The 16,935-nt window shown below is 37.0% G+C and overlaps 1 protein-coding gene and 1 long non-coding RNA gene across 2 annotated transcripts in view; one reads left to right on the top strand and one right to left on the bottom strand.

The window, feature by feature from the left end:
• Positions 1-16,935, top strand: part of ERCC6L2 (excision repair cross-complementation group 6-like 2) — a 240,699-nt gene that overhangs the window by 74,825 nt on the left and 148,939 nt on the right. The window lies entirely within an intron of this gene.
• Positions 1-16,935, bottom strand: part of LOC105501519 — a 64,212-nt gene that overhangs the window by 34,734 nt on the left and 12,543 nt on the right. Inside the window, exon 2 of the long non-coding RNA XR_001000207.1 lies at positions 981-1,046. This is a non-coding gene — a long non-coding RNA (uncharacterized LOC105501519). The remainder of the gene's footprint in view (positions 1-980; positions 1,047-16,935) is intronic.

The following is a 16,935-nucleotide window of genomic DNA, read 5'->3' as shown; positions in this document are numbered from 1 at the left end:
TGAGACATGGCCACACTCAGACCTGTCAAGAGACCTGGCTGGGCTCCTAAGGGTCTATGCACATGAGAATCCAGGAGCTTTGGTGGGTCTGGCTTTCAACAGAAAATTACAAGGCATACTAAAAGGCAAGAATTACACTTTGAAGAGACAGAATAAGCATCCAAATCAATTCAGGTATGGCAGGAATGTTAGAATTATCAGACTGGAAATTCAAAACAACTGTGATAAATACGCTAAGGGCTCCAATGAAAAAACTCAGTAACATGCAAGAATCGATGTGTAATGTAAGCAGAAAGATAGGAGTTCTAGAGAAGAATAAAAATACTACAAATCATCAGAAACACTGCAACAGAAACGAATACTTTTGATGGACTCATGACTCATGACTCATGAGCCCGTCATCCTGGATAGATGACGAAAGAATTTCTTGTCTTGAGGATTTGTCAGTAGAAACTTCCAAAATTGAGAAGTCATAGGAAAACGACAAAAACAAACAACAAAACCCCAGAATATCTAGGAACTCTGTGTAACATTAGCATAATGGAAACAAGAAAGAGAGAAAGGAACAGAAGAAATAGTGGTGGCAATAATGACTGAGAATTTCCCTAAATTAATGTCAGATACCAAGGCAGAGATCCAGAAAGCTCAGAGAACACCGAGCAGGATTAATGCCCAAAACACCACACCTTAGATATATCATATTCAAACTGCAGAAAATGAAAGATAAAGAAAAAAATGTGAAAGAAGACAGAGGAGAAAAACACCTTATCTACAGAGGAACAAGGATAAGAATTATGTCATAATCTCCTCAGAAACTATGCAAGCAAGAAGAGACAGAGTGAAATATTTGATGTGTTGAGAGAAAATAGTCACCCACCTAGAGCTCTCTACTCTGCAAAAGTATTCTTCACAAGTGAAGAAGAAATACAGACTTTCTCAGACAAACAAAAATTGAGTGAATTTATTGCCAGCAGACTTGCCTCGCAAGAAATATTACAGGAGGTTCTTCAGAGAGAGGGACCACGCTACAGGTCAGAAACTGGGATCTGTAGAAAGAAGAGTATTGGAGAAGGAGTAAGTGAAGGAAAATTTTAAACATTGATTTTTCTTATTCTTAATTGATCTAACAGAAAACAGTTTCTTGAAAATAATAGTAGCAACAATGCATTTGATTATGCGTGCTTACATATACGTATATGAACACAACGTGTGTGTGTATGTGCTTATGGATAAGTGAAATGAATGACAACAATGATACCAGGGACAGGAGGGAAGAACAAGATATTTTTGTTGTAAAGTACGTGCACTACCTATGAAGGGATATAGCGTTATTTGAAAGGTGACTTAGATTAGTTGTAAATGTATATTGCAAACTCTAAGGCAACTACTAAAATCAGCAACAAAAAAAGTATCTTAAGAAAGGAGAGAAAATGGAATGATCTAAAATTATCAATTATGACCTCCAAAAGCAGAAAAGGAATGGAATTCAAAAATAAAAACAAAAAACAAAGGCAACTGATAGAAAACTGTAATAAATATGGTAGATATTAATCTAACTATATCAATAATTACTTTAAATGTCAATGATTAAATATATCAACTAGAAGACAGCTTGTCAGGGTACATCAAAAAACAAGACCCAGCTATATGTTCTCTACAAGAAACCCATGTTAAATATAAAGACACATATATTAAAAGTAAATGGATGGAGAAAGATGTACTGTGCCCACACTAATAGAAAGAAAGCAGGAATAATGATATTAACTTCAGAAAGAGAAGAGTTCAGAGCACGGGAGTTGTTAGGGATTTTGGAGGGGCATTTCATAATGGAAGGGGTCAATTTGGGTGAAAACAATGTGTCAATAAAGGTTTATCGATCGTAACAAATGTAGCACTCTGTAGGGAGATGTTGATAGCGGCCGAGGCTGTATGTTTGTGGAGCCAGGGAGTTGACAGAAACTCTGTACTTTCTGATTAATTTTGCTGTGAACCTATAACTGCTCTATAAAGTCTATTTTTTTTTTTTAAACAGAGTCTTGCTCTGTTGCCCAGGCTAGAGTACTGTGGTGCAATCTCGGCTCACTGCAACCTCTGCCTTCCGGGTTCATGCCATTCTCCTGCCTCAGCCTCCCAAGTAACTGGGACTACAGGCACCTACTACCACGCCCAACTAATTTTTTGTATTTTTAGTAGAGACGGGGTTTCACCGGGTTAGCCAGGATGGTCTGGATCTCCTGACCTCACGTTCTGCCCGCCTCGGCCTCCCAAAGTGTTGGAATTACAGGCGTGAGCCACCGTGCCCGGCTTATAAAGTCTATTTTTTTTAAAGTGCACATGTCCATGAAATGACATATTTTGTAACAACCAAAGCAACAAAATGGAAATGGAAGCATTTGCATATAATGGAATACTCCACAGCAATGAAAAAGAACAAACCACAGCTGCATGTAACAGCATGAGTGTATCTCACACACATAAAAGACACAAGAGAGTACATATTGTATTGTTCCATTCACATAAAGTTTAAGAACAGGTGAAATGAATCCCTGGTGATGGAAATCAGGATCATGATTACCTTTAGGCGGAAGGAGGTTAGGGTTAGGAAGAAGCATGATAGAATCTTCTGGGGTGCTTTAAATGTTCATTATTTTGCTCCAGATGGTGGTTACACAGGTGGATTTGTATCCAAAAATTCACCAAGCCGTATGCACTGAAGTTTTGTGCACTTTGCTGCACGGCACAGTCTTTCCCTCGCTTGTCTTTCAGCCTGGTTCCCACCTCTAATTTTAAAATGAAATCAACAGCCACATCACAAAATAGAATTCGCTTGAAAAATATGCTTTATTTTTTAAACTGAAATTCCAATTGTCCATAAGCCACTTTGCCATGAAATACACATGGAGGGTTTCACATTGTTTACTGGCCAGAGTATCAAGCGATTTAGCACGCCCTCGGGGGAAGAGGCATGTTCTGTGGAGAATCCGAGAATCATGAGCCTGAATGTACACCAAGGAGGCATGACCAGAAGTGAAAAGACAGGAAGGGACAGAAATTGGAGACGATGGTTTGGTCCAGGGAAGGTTGTTAGAAATTTCTTTCACTTCACCGTCTTGCAAAAGACCTGGGTCTCAACTTCCAGCAAATCGAAATGGAGAATTTTTTAAAACCACAATTAGGTACTTTTAAGAAATCTTCAGGTTTTGCTTTAGTTATTGGCATAATTTCCTCTGTTCTCTGGGTTGCTGCAGTAGTGAGGATCTGCAAACAAAAAGGCACTCTTCATGGAAACAAGGAGAAAATAACGGTTCTAGTTTATATCGGCACTGTTTTTTTTCCTCTCTGACTTACTCATTCATGAGTTTCTCCAACTGTCTGAGTCTCTGGGAAAGGGTGTGTTTGCCCATTAATCAAGGAATACCTATTTCTCCCCTTCCCGCGCTACTAATCAAGAGAAGCAACATTTTCAATTTCTGAACAGTCCATTTTAGATATTCCCTGTATGACTCAGTTGGCATGTTCACCGGTGACAGCAATCTCGCTATGACTAACCGGCTTCTACTTTGGACATGTTCTAGCAGAAGAAATGAGTTGCTGTGTAGACATTTCCCTCCAGGTGGTCTTCACCCAGAGTATAACAATTAGCCAAGTCTATAATGGGAAACTTTCTCGCAAAGAGATCAGAATGTTGATGTACTATTGCAGAGTGTTTGCTGCCTCCAAGTTCTACCTCTCATAATGTCAGAAGATGATGACTTTCTGTGGCATTAAGGATTTTTACCAGGTCTTCATTTGGTGCCCAAGAATAATACTTTTCTTGTGTTTCAGATTTTCAAAAAAAATAAGAACATTCCTTCTAAGAAGCTGTTATTCAGCATCAGATCTCTGAATGCAGCTGACTGAAAAGTGGGCTTTTGCATGCAAGGTGGATTCAGTTGAAGGTAAATAGAAAGCTAAACTCCTTCCTGTTACACTGCCATGCATGCCAGGTCTTCTGGTCCTAACTGCCCTGAGGCACTCTGCACATCACCCACGGTGGGTTTGGAAGCCCACTGGGATCATCTAGGACCTTGAGACGGGGTTGGCTGTTACAGGAGCTCTAGTCTATAACACTGACAGACATTTCTTCTGCTCCATGTTTCATTTTCTTGTTTAACAGGTAGACCAATTTGCTGCTAAGTTGGTTTCTCCAGCCTGGGCTGTAAAAAAGCAGCGTCCTTTGGGAAGCATTTTGCACTTACTGCAATATTCCAGCGATGCCAAGACACAATCTCAGTGAGTTCCACACTTACTCAGGTAAATTCAACTGATTCATGTGCTATGTTAGCTAAACGGAAAAATATTTATTTAACCATTCTGCTTACAAAGATTGTTAGATTTTATACTAAGTCAGAATTTCATCTGTCTCCTTTCTGACATCTGTGTAAAGGTTGGATGCCTATAACGTTGACAATAATTTATAATATACTGACCTCTATGAGCTTACCGTGGTATGGTGCTGTAAGCTATTAACATCCTTATTTACCCTGAGAGGATGCAGGATAGTTAGAAACACAGATAATCAGTATTGTAAGGTCAATTGCCTATGTGTTAAGAATAATTACCATCATTTGCCTGGCATTTTATTTAGGTATAGGCGAATGGCATTCTTTTTTGTTGTCTTATCCTTAAGTTTAGCTCTGTATCTTTAATGAAGATAATTCCTTAAGATCCTTTTTTCAAAATTCTAAAAGGACCTGTCTTTTACTACAAAAACTTTAATAATTTTTATTTTTTCCAATGTTTAATTATGAACATTTTCTAACATATAGAAAATTCAGAAGAAAAATACAATGAACACTCATATCACTTAGACACCTACCATTTAGATTCAACAATTGTTAACATTTTGCCAGATAAGCAGATGTGTGCACTTGTGTGTGTATGTTGTTTGCTTAACCTATTTCCAAATAAGCAACAGACTTCACGATATTCTCCCATAAATATTTCTGGGTCATCTCCTAAAAATAGGGCATTCCACTACATGATCACAATACTATTAACACATCCAAGAAAATTAGCAATTATTACAATATTATCTTATACCCAGATCATGTACAAATTTTCTCATTTGTTCCTCAGATATATATTTAAGCAATGTGTTGAATGGCTGGGTTTTGTTTTAAATGCAGATTTCTATATTGCATTTTGTTTCTGTATTTCTTTTAATCTCTTTTAATGCAACAGTGTTCTCAGCAGCACCCTCATGCCCCAACACATCTTTTCTCTGGCATTGAATTTTTAAAGCATCCAGGACCGTTGTTTTGTTATCATATCTCAAATATGTTTATTTCTTCACAGTGTCCTATAGCTGGGTCATCTCCTGTGTATTTCTCATAAAAGTTGAGTCCTTTAGTTGCATCTTAAAGATTTGATCCTAGTTACTGCCACTTATGTTGGCTTTTATATCATTGCATGTAAATAAGACTTGATCTTATTCAATAAACTTAAGTCTTTCTGGTTTTATAAAATATAAGTGCCTCTAAGTGAGACCTGTCTCCTGTACTTTATGACTTCTTAGTAAATGCATAGCACATATTTACCAGCTGAATCACACCATTCAGATTCAATCTCTCTGGATTCTTGTAAGTCATCCAAAATTTTTCATTTAGAATGTGGTGTACTACACTCAAAATTACTCTTTTCCTGCCAATATGCTGTCTTTTTTTCCTTAGGATTATCTCTTTGGAGATTTTTAATTAAATATATTCTTTTGTACTGAAAGGCAGTTATAGTCTGAAACTTTAAACAGCTGGTTATCTACTTCTAGGGTAATAAGATATTTTAGAAAAACCTAGAAATTCATGCAATTTATAAAAATAACTAAATTCTTTAGCGTATCAACTAAGTATGAGGGAAATCTGTATGCTAATTCTAGAATGTGCAGTGAGTAACATGAAGTAGAATAGTCTCTAGACAAGTGTGAATTTTTTAATTAATCCAAGCTATAAATATCTGAAAAAGTGATGTTTGAGGGTTTCAGAGTGATTGTAAATTAAACTAATTACAAATTGATTACCATTGATAAGTTGGTCCTTTAAATTCTTCTTAAGATAAAATGAAAGCTGAATTTTCATTTGTGACTGATTTGACTATTTCTGTACAATATTTGCTTTAGGGAAACCTTTTAGTGTTTTCAAAATTCACCTTTTAGCTGGATCCAGTGACATGTCTGACAAAATGACAGGCAATTTGGAAAGTAAACATGAAAACACCTGGGGAAGGGCAGTCCAGACTGAAGGAACAGCAAATACAACAAACCTAGAGACAAGCCCTTAACTGATACTTAGTAAAAAATAAACTAGACTAGGAAAAATGTCTGAAAAACACTGGACCACCTACATCTTCACTTGCTACAACTTGAATAGTCCTAAATATATTCCCATGAATACTACATTTAAGAAGAATATTCAAGAAGAATAGTCCTTAAAAATATACTTGTGATAAATTGGGTAAACTTAGCAAATTGTTTTTAGGCAAATTGATGCTTTGCTAAGTTGACTTATAGAGGACTGGTTTTCAATCAATTGATTTCTGGCTAACTTACCTGCAGCTGTGCCTGCTGCAGAATAGACATTTAGTAAATGTTTATTGAAAGAATGATAGGAAAAAGCTTGCATGTGAAACAAAATGTCAAGGATTGTACTGAGTATTGTATCTGAGAAAATAAATTAACTGGAACCTAATTTGGGTTTGTGGCTTATCTGCCTTTCTGATATTTAATCCCATCCAAAAAACATCTGCAGGTTTTTTAACTGCAAAGCCCCACAAGACCTATCTCTGGCCCAGTTTATCTCCTGGTGCCTTCCTTTCATCTTCAAAGCAGGCCCCAGGAACTCAGCTTTCGTTCCTCTCCAGCAACTCAACCATCCTTTCTATCCCTTCAGATTTTGTTTCATACCACTGCATAATCTCCCTCATTTTGCAATTTCTTCTACATCTGTAGATAAGCACAGAAACCTAAAAAATTTAAGGATCTTATTCCAGATCTCTGAAAAGAAATAGGATAATGAAGTAGCCAGTCTGGTAGAAGTGAGTAAGGTTATAGAATCCTTCCACAATTATCGGGTTATCTGTTCCTTGTCCCTTTTAAGACGGTAAATGGATCTAGGAGGATGAGACTTGTGTGTGTGACTTTTTCTCTCCCCGCTCAATTATACGAATTAGTTTTATCTCTTTAGGATTTGCCAAAAAGCAAAGCGGTTATCATTACTGGTTAAACACATTGAAATTTATTTATTGTAGCAAACATGAAAGCACTTGTTACAACAGGACTACAACAGTCAGCAGAACTGGGTCCCAGCTGGTGGTGACTCCAGCAAATAGTCAGGGTCCCACCTTGTGCCCACTCTTCCATACCTTTCCTGAATAGTCAGTCATCGGTGTTCTAGGTCTGGTGTTTGTTCCCTGAAAGGCAGCAAAGAAAGAGAGTACAGACTGTAGTGTCCCTGATAAGATCATGTGTGGAGCTCCTAATATCAATTTGGCTTGAATACAAGGACTGCTTTCCTGTTCCAAGGGCAGGGTGGAGGTACATTCCTAGGACGGGGAATGGTAGATGTCTGAAATATACCTTGCAGACCACTACGCTTTGCTGAGGTGTTGCCCTCTGCATTTATTCCTGAGGGTGGAGTTCACTAAACCACTTTCCTTCTCACCCCATTTTTAGATACAATCAAGGTAGAATAATAGGTGTTTCCTAAACTCAAATAGGCAGTTTGCAGTTTCTGGGACATCAGCAATGAATGACACCCTTTTAATGGACCCACCCCCGCCCTCCCTCTTCCCCGAGGAATGATGAACATAGTTCATGTCCTTACTAATTGTCTGTGGCCCAATCACCATACTGAGTACAACGTGTAAATATCATGAAGACAGTGTTCAAGGGCAAGGCTTCAGTATATGAGGGGCAGCAGAAGTGATGGGGGGAGGAGGAGTGGAAGACCAAGGCTGAGCCATTCCCCAGAGGGATCTTGTTACCACCAGGAATGTTGCCAAGGCAGGGGCTTTTGCAGCTGTGTAAAGAGCACATTAGGAGCAAGATAGACGCCTGTTGTTAAAACTGGGGCCCAAGATCAGGGCTGGACAACATCAAGCATCTTTGCTGCCAGAGTACCTAAGTGTTGAGTCACAGCAACTTAATCCCTCCTATTAATACCTGGTTTGATTCTGGGGACTGGAGTGAGGCTGAGTCCCCTATTGGCTGCCAGAATTTCAGATTTAGGGAGAGACAAACTCCAGGAACTACAAGTTAGGCAAGAAGGATATGGGGAAAGAGAGGTCAGTTTCCAGAGAATTAAACGACTGACATCAAAGACGTAAGGGCTGTTTCTGGTAAAGGAATGTTTTACGTGTAGGAACTGGGCAAGGAGGAAAAGATAGTCCAGTTGCATTCAGATTCTCACCTGAGTGACAACGGAAGGCAAGATAACTAAGGGGAACTTTTTTCATTCTGTTGCTTTCTAAATTTTCGAACTAAGTTTAAAGAACAATGAGACTAAGTCTGTAGGTCACGACAACCTGGCTACTTCAAGCTAGACCCCATGATCATGAGTGTTTGCTCTCACCTATCAATACCATGCCATTCTGAGATTGCCAGACCAACCTTCTTCCCAGCCCTGGCACCCCGGGCTCTGGCTCAGGTCTTTAATACCTACTTCCCTGCACTGACCTGATGCAGCAACTGCTGGCCTTCCGGCTTGTCCAATGTCAGCCTAGCTCAAAACTGGGTCTTCATACAAAAAAAGTCCAAAAAAGGTGTTGAACTTGCAAATCTAAAGGCATCAAAGGGCTGCAATATGTTGGAGTGGAAAGAGGAACAGAAACTTAACGAAGTTGCCAGAGAGCAACAAGAAACCAAGAACACGTAGATCTTAATTTTAGGCTCCAGGGATTTTCCCAGACTTATTTTCACTGTTTCTTAGGACTCCAATTTTCTAAGTCCTTTATTCTTCAGTCAAATGGAAGTGCAGGGAAATGTGAGAACTCTAGAAGGAGGAGTCCCTGAAGTCATTGCTACTCCTCAAATGGCCCTGGCAGCTCAGATCAGCAGGTACTTTGGGAGCATCAGCAATGACCCCTGTGTCCTTGGGATGTCACTCTCCTGCTATAAAGTCTTCAGTGGATCTCTACTGCCTTGGAATAATTGGACTCTCTAGCCTCACCTTTAAAATCTTCCAGGAACCTTTTCTCTCACTAATCCCCTTCAGGCAGCAAATACTTCAGCAAAACTTAATCACTGGTTTTTCACACTTGACAGGAACTTTTTCCATTTTCTGACTTTTCTCAAAGTTTACTTTGTGTAGAATAATATTTTATCTAACTGATACATCTAAATACAACTATTCTTTAATGCCAGCTAAAAGCTTATCTCTTCCAGAATGCCTTCTGATTACACTAATCTCTGATCACACCTACATTTACTTGACTTACATTACTCAGCATGTTTTTACTATAAAGTAAATCTTGTGTCATCTTCCTCATTTACACTGCACATTCATCAAATACAGATATTATATCTTATCAATGTTTTCAATTGACCTCAGTGCCGGAGAGTTGAACTAATCTTATTTCTCAGTTCGTATCACCCAATCATTACAGTTGAAGCAAAATACTTAATTTAGATATTGATTCCTTTTTCATCTCATTCTCTGTTACCATTCCCTCTCCCATTCCCCCCTCTATCCAGAGGCAACCGCTCTAACGAGTTTGAAGTCTAACATATGTGTATACACACTCTTGAAAATATAATAATATAGTCCACTGTATCTTATTAGACTTTGTTCTACTTCTTATTTTTTCGCTCAGCGCTGTGGGTTTTTGTTTGTTTGTTTGTTTGTTTGTTTTGTTTTGTTTTATTGAGATGGGGTTTTGCTCTTGTTGCCCAGGCTGGAGTGCAATGGCATGATCTCGGCTCACTGCAACCTCCACCTCCCGGGTTCAAGCGATTTTCCTGCCTCAACCTCCCGAGTAGCTGGGATTATAGGCGCCCACCACCACGCCTGGCTAATTTTCGTATTTTTAGTAGAGATGTTTCACCATGTTGGCCAGGCTGGTCTCAAACTCCTGACCTCAGGTGATCTACCTGCCTTGGCCTCCCAAAGCACTGTTTTAAAGATCTATTCATATTGCTCTGTTGACACTTGGTTTGTTACTTCAAGCTGCCAAAAAATACTCAGTATTACGCAGTCTGCACATTTCACTCACCCCTTCCTCCAGGAGCGAACACCAAGATTTACCCTAATCACTGGAAGCCACAAACAGCACTTCAATGACTACATAATACATGACTCCTATGTGTGAAAACTTCTTTACAATATATATACCCAGGTAAGGGCTGGCTGGTTAATAAGGTGTATGCACGTTGAAATTGACTAAGTACTGAATTTGACTAGCCGGACCAGTCTACTCTTACTAGTAGTTCACATAGGTTATTGTTTTCCCACATCCTTGCAAATACTTGGCCTTACCTGATTTTCTAATGTTTGTTTATCTCATGGATATCTAGTTGTAGTTTTTGAATTTGTTTAAATCACTCTTATCTGATTTTCAATACATTTGAGCATTCTTCATATATCCTTGAGCCATTTAGGTTTCCGCTTCTGCAAATTGCCTACATATATTCTTTGTCTATTTTTCAATTAGTTTTCCTCTTTATTATTGAATGATTTGCATATGTTTTCTTGTACATCCTAAATACCAGTTAGCACATAGCTTCTCGGCCTTTTGGCTAAGATCAAGTGTGGTATCTGTTCTTATCAGTTTAAATACTACTTAGCACATTGGTTTCAGTTTGGCTGTGGGGTCCTTCACTGAACAATTCTGATGAAGTGAAATTAACAATTCCTTACGTTTTGTTTCTGCTTTTGGTATCTTGCTTAAGAGTTCTTTCCCATACCAGGGTCATAAAGTTAACCTACAGTTTCTTCTGTAGCTTTATAGTTTTGCCATTCATATTTAGATGTTTAGTATGTATACACATATATACATATATATTTTCACACACATATAAACACACACCCCTCTATATGCATATATATATATATATATATGTATATGGTATGAGACATAAATCTGTTTTTCCTCAATATGGTAAACTTATTTTCCCATTATCATAAACAGGTTTTTTCTTTCCCCAAGGATTTGTGGTATCATGTTTATGGTATCTAAGACTTCCATCCGAGATCTCCGTTCTGTTCCATTTCTTCATTTACGTTTTTACACCAGTGCCATACTATTGTTTGTGTTTTTTAAAAAATTACTATAGCTTTGTTTTAATCTTGAGTTTGGTAGAACAAATTCCTGCCCTTTAGTCTTATTTTTCAAAACTGATTTAACTATTTGTGGATCTTCATTCTTCAATATACATTTTAAAATAGGTAAAGTCCTTAAAAACATCTGGCTACAATTTCAATTGGCATGCTATAGACTGATGCATCATTTGTCGGTTGGGGGCGTGGATGCTTTTAGAATGTTAGATGATCTTATCTGTAAAGATAAACTATTTCTTCATTTATTTAGAACTTCACATCTTGTAATAGGTTTTTAAAACTTTAACCATGGAGGACTTTCACATTCTTTCAAAAGTTTACTGACATGTTATAGTTGTTTTTATTGCTGTGTATAGCAGCTTATTTCCTAATTATGTTTTCTAGATGGTCTTTACTGCTGCAGAGAAATGTTATTGACTTTTTAAAACTGATCTTGTATCCAGCAACTTTGCTGAACTTCCTGATTTGTTTTACCTTCTTGACCTGCTATAATATCTATGTATAATACTGTTCTTTGCCTTTAGAAGATATTTTTGGCTTGAAGTCTTTTGATAGATTTAAGATCAAGATTGGTACTCTGGCCTTTTTTATTGTTTATATTTCTTTTGCATATGTTTTTAGTGCTTTTAATTTCTACCTCTCTATGTCTTTTTGTTTTAAAGTGTAAGAATGTCTTATTCTTACACTTAGCACTTTGTTTTATAATCCAATATGAGTGCCATTTACTATAATTACTGCTATATCAGGATTTATTTTTTCATTTTATACTTCCTTTTACTATGTGGCTTCTTATTTCTCTTCGTAGTTCCTCTTGTGTTCTTCCAAATAAACAAAAATGATTTCTGCTGCTTTGAGTTTTATATTCTGATTTATTCTTCTAGTAAGTTATCCCTAAGTTGTCCTTTTTGACTGGGGCTTATTTCACTTAATATAATGTCTTAAAGTTTCATCCATGTTGTAGTATGTATCAGAATTTCATTCTTTTTAAAGGCTGAATAATATTTCATTGGATGTATATACCATATTTTGTTTCTGCATTCATCTATCAATGGACACTTGAGTTGCTTCCACTTTTGGCTATTGTGATAATGTTGCTATTCACAATAGCAACATTGCTCTATGTCTGTCTTTCAGTATCACACTATTTTGATTACTGTAGCTTTGAAATAAGAAAGTGTATGACCTTCAACTTTGTAATCTTACAAGATTGAGCTGGCTATATGCAGTCTCTTGATACTCTGTATGAATTTTAGAATGGATTTTTTATTTCTACAAAAAAGCATTGGAATATCAACAGGGATTGCACTGAATCTGTAGAATGCTTTGGGTAGCAGTGACATCTTAACAATATCAAGTCTTCCAATTCATGAACACAGGTTTTGTTTGCCATTTATTTGTGTCTTCTTTAATATTTTTCAGCAATATTTTGTAGTTTTTAGTGTACAAGTCTTTCTTTCACCTCCTTAGTTGTATTAATTCCTAAGTGGTTTTTGTTATTGTTTGTGGCTGAAGGAGACGCTACTGTAAGTTGAAATATTTTCTTAATTTCCTTTTTGGATTATTCATTGCTAATGTATAGAAAAGCAATGATTTTTGCATGTCAATTTTGTGATTTTGCAACTTTTCCAAATTAGTTTATTAGCTCTAACAGATTTGTTTTGTAGAATCTCTAGGGTTTCCTACATATAAAATGATATCATCTGTGAACAGAGACAATGTTACTCCTTCTTTTCCAATTGTGATGCCTTTAATTTTTCTTTCTTACCTAACTGCACTGACTATGAATTCTAGTACTATATTAAATAGAAGTGGCAAAACAGCATCCTTGCCTTATTCCTGATCTTAGTGGAAAAGCTTTCAGTCTTTCACCATTGAGTATGATGCCTGAGCTGCATGTTGTTCATACATGGCTTTTATTATGTTGTGGTAATTTCCTTCCAGTCCTAGTTTGTTGAGGTTTTTTTTTTTCTAAATCATGAAAGGGTATTTAACTATGTCAAATGCTTTCTCTGTATCAATTGAGATGATTGTGTGTTTTTATTTCCTTTACTTGTTAATGTGGTGTATTACACTGATTGATTTTCGTGTATTGAACCATCCTTGTATTCCAGTAATAAATCCCACCTGGTCATGGTGTGTAATCCTTTTAATATACTGTCGAATTTGGCTTGCTAGTATTTTGTTGAGTATTTTGCCTCAATAATCTTAAGCGATATTTAGTTTTCTTTTCTGGTAGCATGTTTCTCTGGCTTTCATATCACGTAATGCTGGACTTACAGACTTAGATAAGAACAGCTCACTCTTCTTCATTTTTTATGGAAGAGTTTGAGAAGGATTGGCATTAATCTTTCTTTGAATGTTTGGTAGAATTCATCAGTAAAGACACCTGCTCCAAGGCTTTTCTTTGTTAGAAGGTTTTTGATTATTAATTCAATTGCCTTACTCATTAAAAGGTCTACTCAGATTTTTATATTTCTTTATAATTTAGTTTTGTTAGGTTGTGTGTTTCTAGGAATTTGTCAGTTTCATCTAGGTTATCTAATTGGTTGGTGTACAATTGTTCATGATACTGTCATAATTCTTTTTATTTCTATAAAATCAGCACTTTTTAATTTTTATTTCAATTACTTGAGTCATCTCTCTCTTTTTAGTCAATCTAGCTAAAAGTTTGTCAAATTTCTTGAGCTTTTAAAATAGCCAACTCTCAGTTTTGTTGATTTCTATATTATTTTTCTATTCTCCATCTCTATTCTAATCTTTGTTTTGTATTTTTCTTCCCCCTTTGCTAGGCTTGGATTTAGTTTGTACTTGTTTTTCTAGTTCCATAAGGTAGAAAGTTAGAGCACTGATTTGAGACCTTTCTTCTTTTTTAATATAAGCATTTACAGCTCTAACTTCCCTTCTTCACACTACGTTTACTGCATCCTGTAAGTTTTAGTATGTTGTGTTTTTATTTTCATTTGTCTCAAGATATTTTCTAATTTCCCTTGTGATTTATTCTTTGACCCTTTAGTTGTTTAAGAGTGTGTTGTTTACTTTTCACATACTTGTGAATTTTTTTTCTTCTGCTGATTTCTAGTTTCATTCCATTTTGATTGGGAAAGATACACAGTATGATTTCAATATTTTTAAATTTATTCAGGCTTGTTTTGTGACCTAACACATGGTCTACCCTGGAGAATGTTCCCTGTGCAGTTGAGAAAATATATATATTCTGCTGTTGTTGGGCATAGTATTCTCTATATATCTGTTAGTCTAATTGTCTACAGTGTTGCTTGTGTTATTTATTTATTTATTTATTTTCTCTCTACTTGTAATACTCGCCATTGAGAGTGTGGTATTAAAGTCTACTACTATTATTGTAGCCAAGATTTTCAAGAGGGTCTTTTTGTGGCAACCTTTCTGAGGTTTTATATGGCTGAGATTATTTCCATTGCATTTTTCATATTTAAATGCCAATCTAGATGAGTGCAAGATTCTAGCTTCAAAGATTTTTTTCTGCAATACTAAAAAAGTATAACTCAGGCTGGGCACGGTAGCTAACACCTGTAATCCCAGCACTTTGGGAGGCCAAGGCAGGCGGATCACGAGGTCAAGAGATCAAGACAATCCGCGCCAACATGGTAAAACCTCATTTCTACAAAAAACACAAAAATTAGCTGTGATTGGTGGTGCACACCTGTAGTCCCAGCTACTTGGGAGGCTGAGGCAGGAGAATAGCTTGACCCCGGGAGGCGGAGGTTGCAGTGAACTGATTGCACCACTGCACTCTAGCCTGGTGAGAGAGCGAGACTCTGTCTCAAAACAAAACCCAAAGAACTACAACTCAGTGTTTTGTTTTGTTTTGTGAGACAGAGTCTCACTCTGTCACCCAGGCTGGAGTGCAGTGGCACAGTCTCAGCTCACTGCAACTTCCACCTCCCGGGGTCAAACGATTCTCCTGCCTCAGCCTCCTTAGTAGCTGGGATTACAGGCACATGCCACCATGCCCAGCTAATTTTTGCATATTTAGTAGAGGTGGGCTTTTACCGCTGCTCTTGAACTCCTGACTTCGTGATCTGCCCACCTCAGCCTCCCAAAGTGCTGGGATTACAGACGCATGCCACCATGCCAAGCTAATTTTTGTATATTTAGTAGAGGTGGGCTTTCACCATGTTGGCCAGGCTGGTCTCTTAACTCCTGACTTTGTGATCTGCCCACCTCGGCCTCCCAAAGTGCTGGGATTACAGGCGCATGCAACCATGCCCAGCTAATTTTTGTATATTTAGTAGAGGTAGGCTTTCACCATGTTGGCCAGGCTGGTCTCGAATTCCTGAATTCGTGATCCACCCACCTCATCCTCCCAAAGTGGTGGGATTACAGGCATGAGCCACTGCACCCGGCCAACTCGGTTGTCTTTTTGCAGAAGTTTTTGAAGTGTCTAATATGAATATGTTACCTGTTCATTTGTAAGTGATCTGTTTCTTTCTGAAAGCTTTTAGAAATTTGCCTTTGATATTCTTAAATTTTACTAGATAATGTGTCTAAGTATGAAAATGATTCCAATAATAGCTGCATTATTTAACTATATAAGAATTTGTGTACTCTCCATGTTTTAGCCAAAATTTTCGGACGCATTGATTTGACTTTGGGTTTTATGAGGGTAGGAACTATGTTTTTCTGTTTCATAGCTGTATCTTCAGTGCCTAGCAGTGTTCTTAGTATATGGTAGATGTACTAAATAAATATTTGTTGAATGAATGAATAACTGAATAGTCACCCAGATGACTGGCAACTTTTCTAAGATTTTCTAAAATATATTATTTCTTTTGTAATTTGTCTCAATAAATAGGGATTTTTTACAGCAGACAAATAAGAAAAAGACATTTAATAGAATTTAACACTAAACTGAGTTAGTTTCAGTAGATGGTCTACAGGTTATAAGAAATATTTAAAAATACATAGTTAGGAAAAGAACCATGCAAATTACCATTGGCTTATACACTCATATCTGAAATCTGAAAGATACTAGTCTTGGTCAAAAATATGTCAGTATGTATTTATATAGTATAGTATCACTCTGTACTTGTACTTGATTTACAACCCTTTCTTCCCTACTAAACTGTGACCAACTTGGAGAAACCACGTTTTTGAAGGAATAATATAGATGACAAGAAATTTGTACTTTACTCCTTTAGACTAGTGATATGTACCACTATATAATAAGTAAAATACTTAAAAGCAGAAAAGAGTGGTAATTTTAACTTTTTTCCTTCAGGAATATCCTCTTTTATCAATGAATGCTAAGTTAAAACACAAACAAAAGTGGAAGACAGAATGGGGACTTTCTTTGTTTAATTCATCTTTGTTATGGTCTTAGGCTTATTTTGCTTAGTGGAATTATTATTTTCTAATAATATTCGACCATGTGTGAACTCCCCCCATCATCTACTTTTCTTAACTATCATCTAAAAATATAGTACAAATGTCCACCTTTAACAGGCATGTAAATTTTCAGGGTGCCACAGACTTAGAAACTGACATAATCTTTCTTTAAGAAAAGTAATAGGGCCAGCATGGTGGCTCACGCCTGTAATCCCAGCACTTTGGGAGGCCGAGGCCGGCGGATGACGAGTTCAGGAGATTGAGA

The sequence above is a fragment of the Colobus angolensis genome, unplaced genomic scaffold (genome assembly GCF_000951035.1).
Source record: "Colobus angolensis palliatus isolate OR3802 unplaced genomic scaffold, Cang.pa_1.0 Scaffold72, whole genome shotgun sequence".
Lineage (NCBI taxonomy): Eukaryota > Metazoa > Chordata > Mammalia > Primates > Cercopithecidae > Colobus > Colobus angolensis.
The sequence above is the reverse complement of the archived record's forward strand: the minus strand, read 5'-3'. Positions and strand labels throughout refer to the sequence as shown.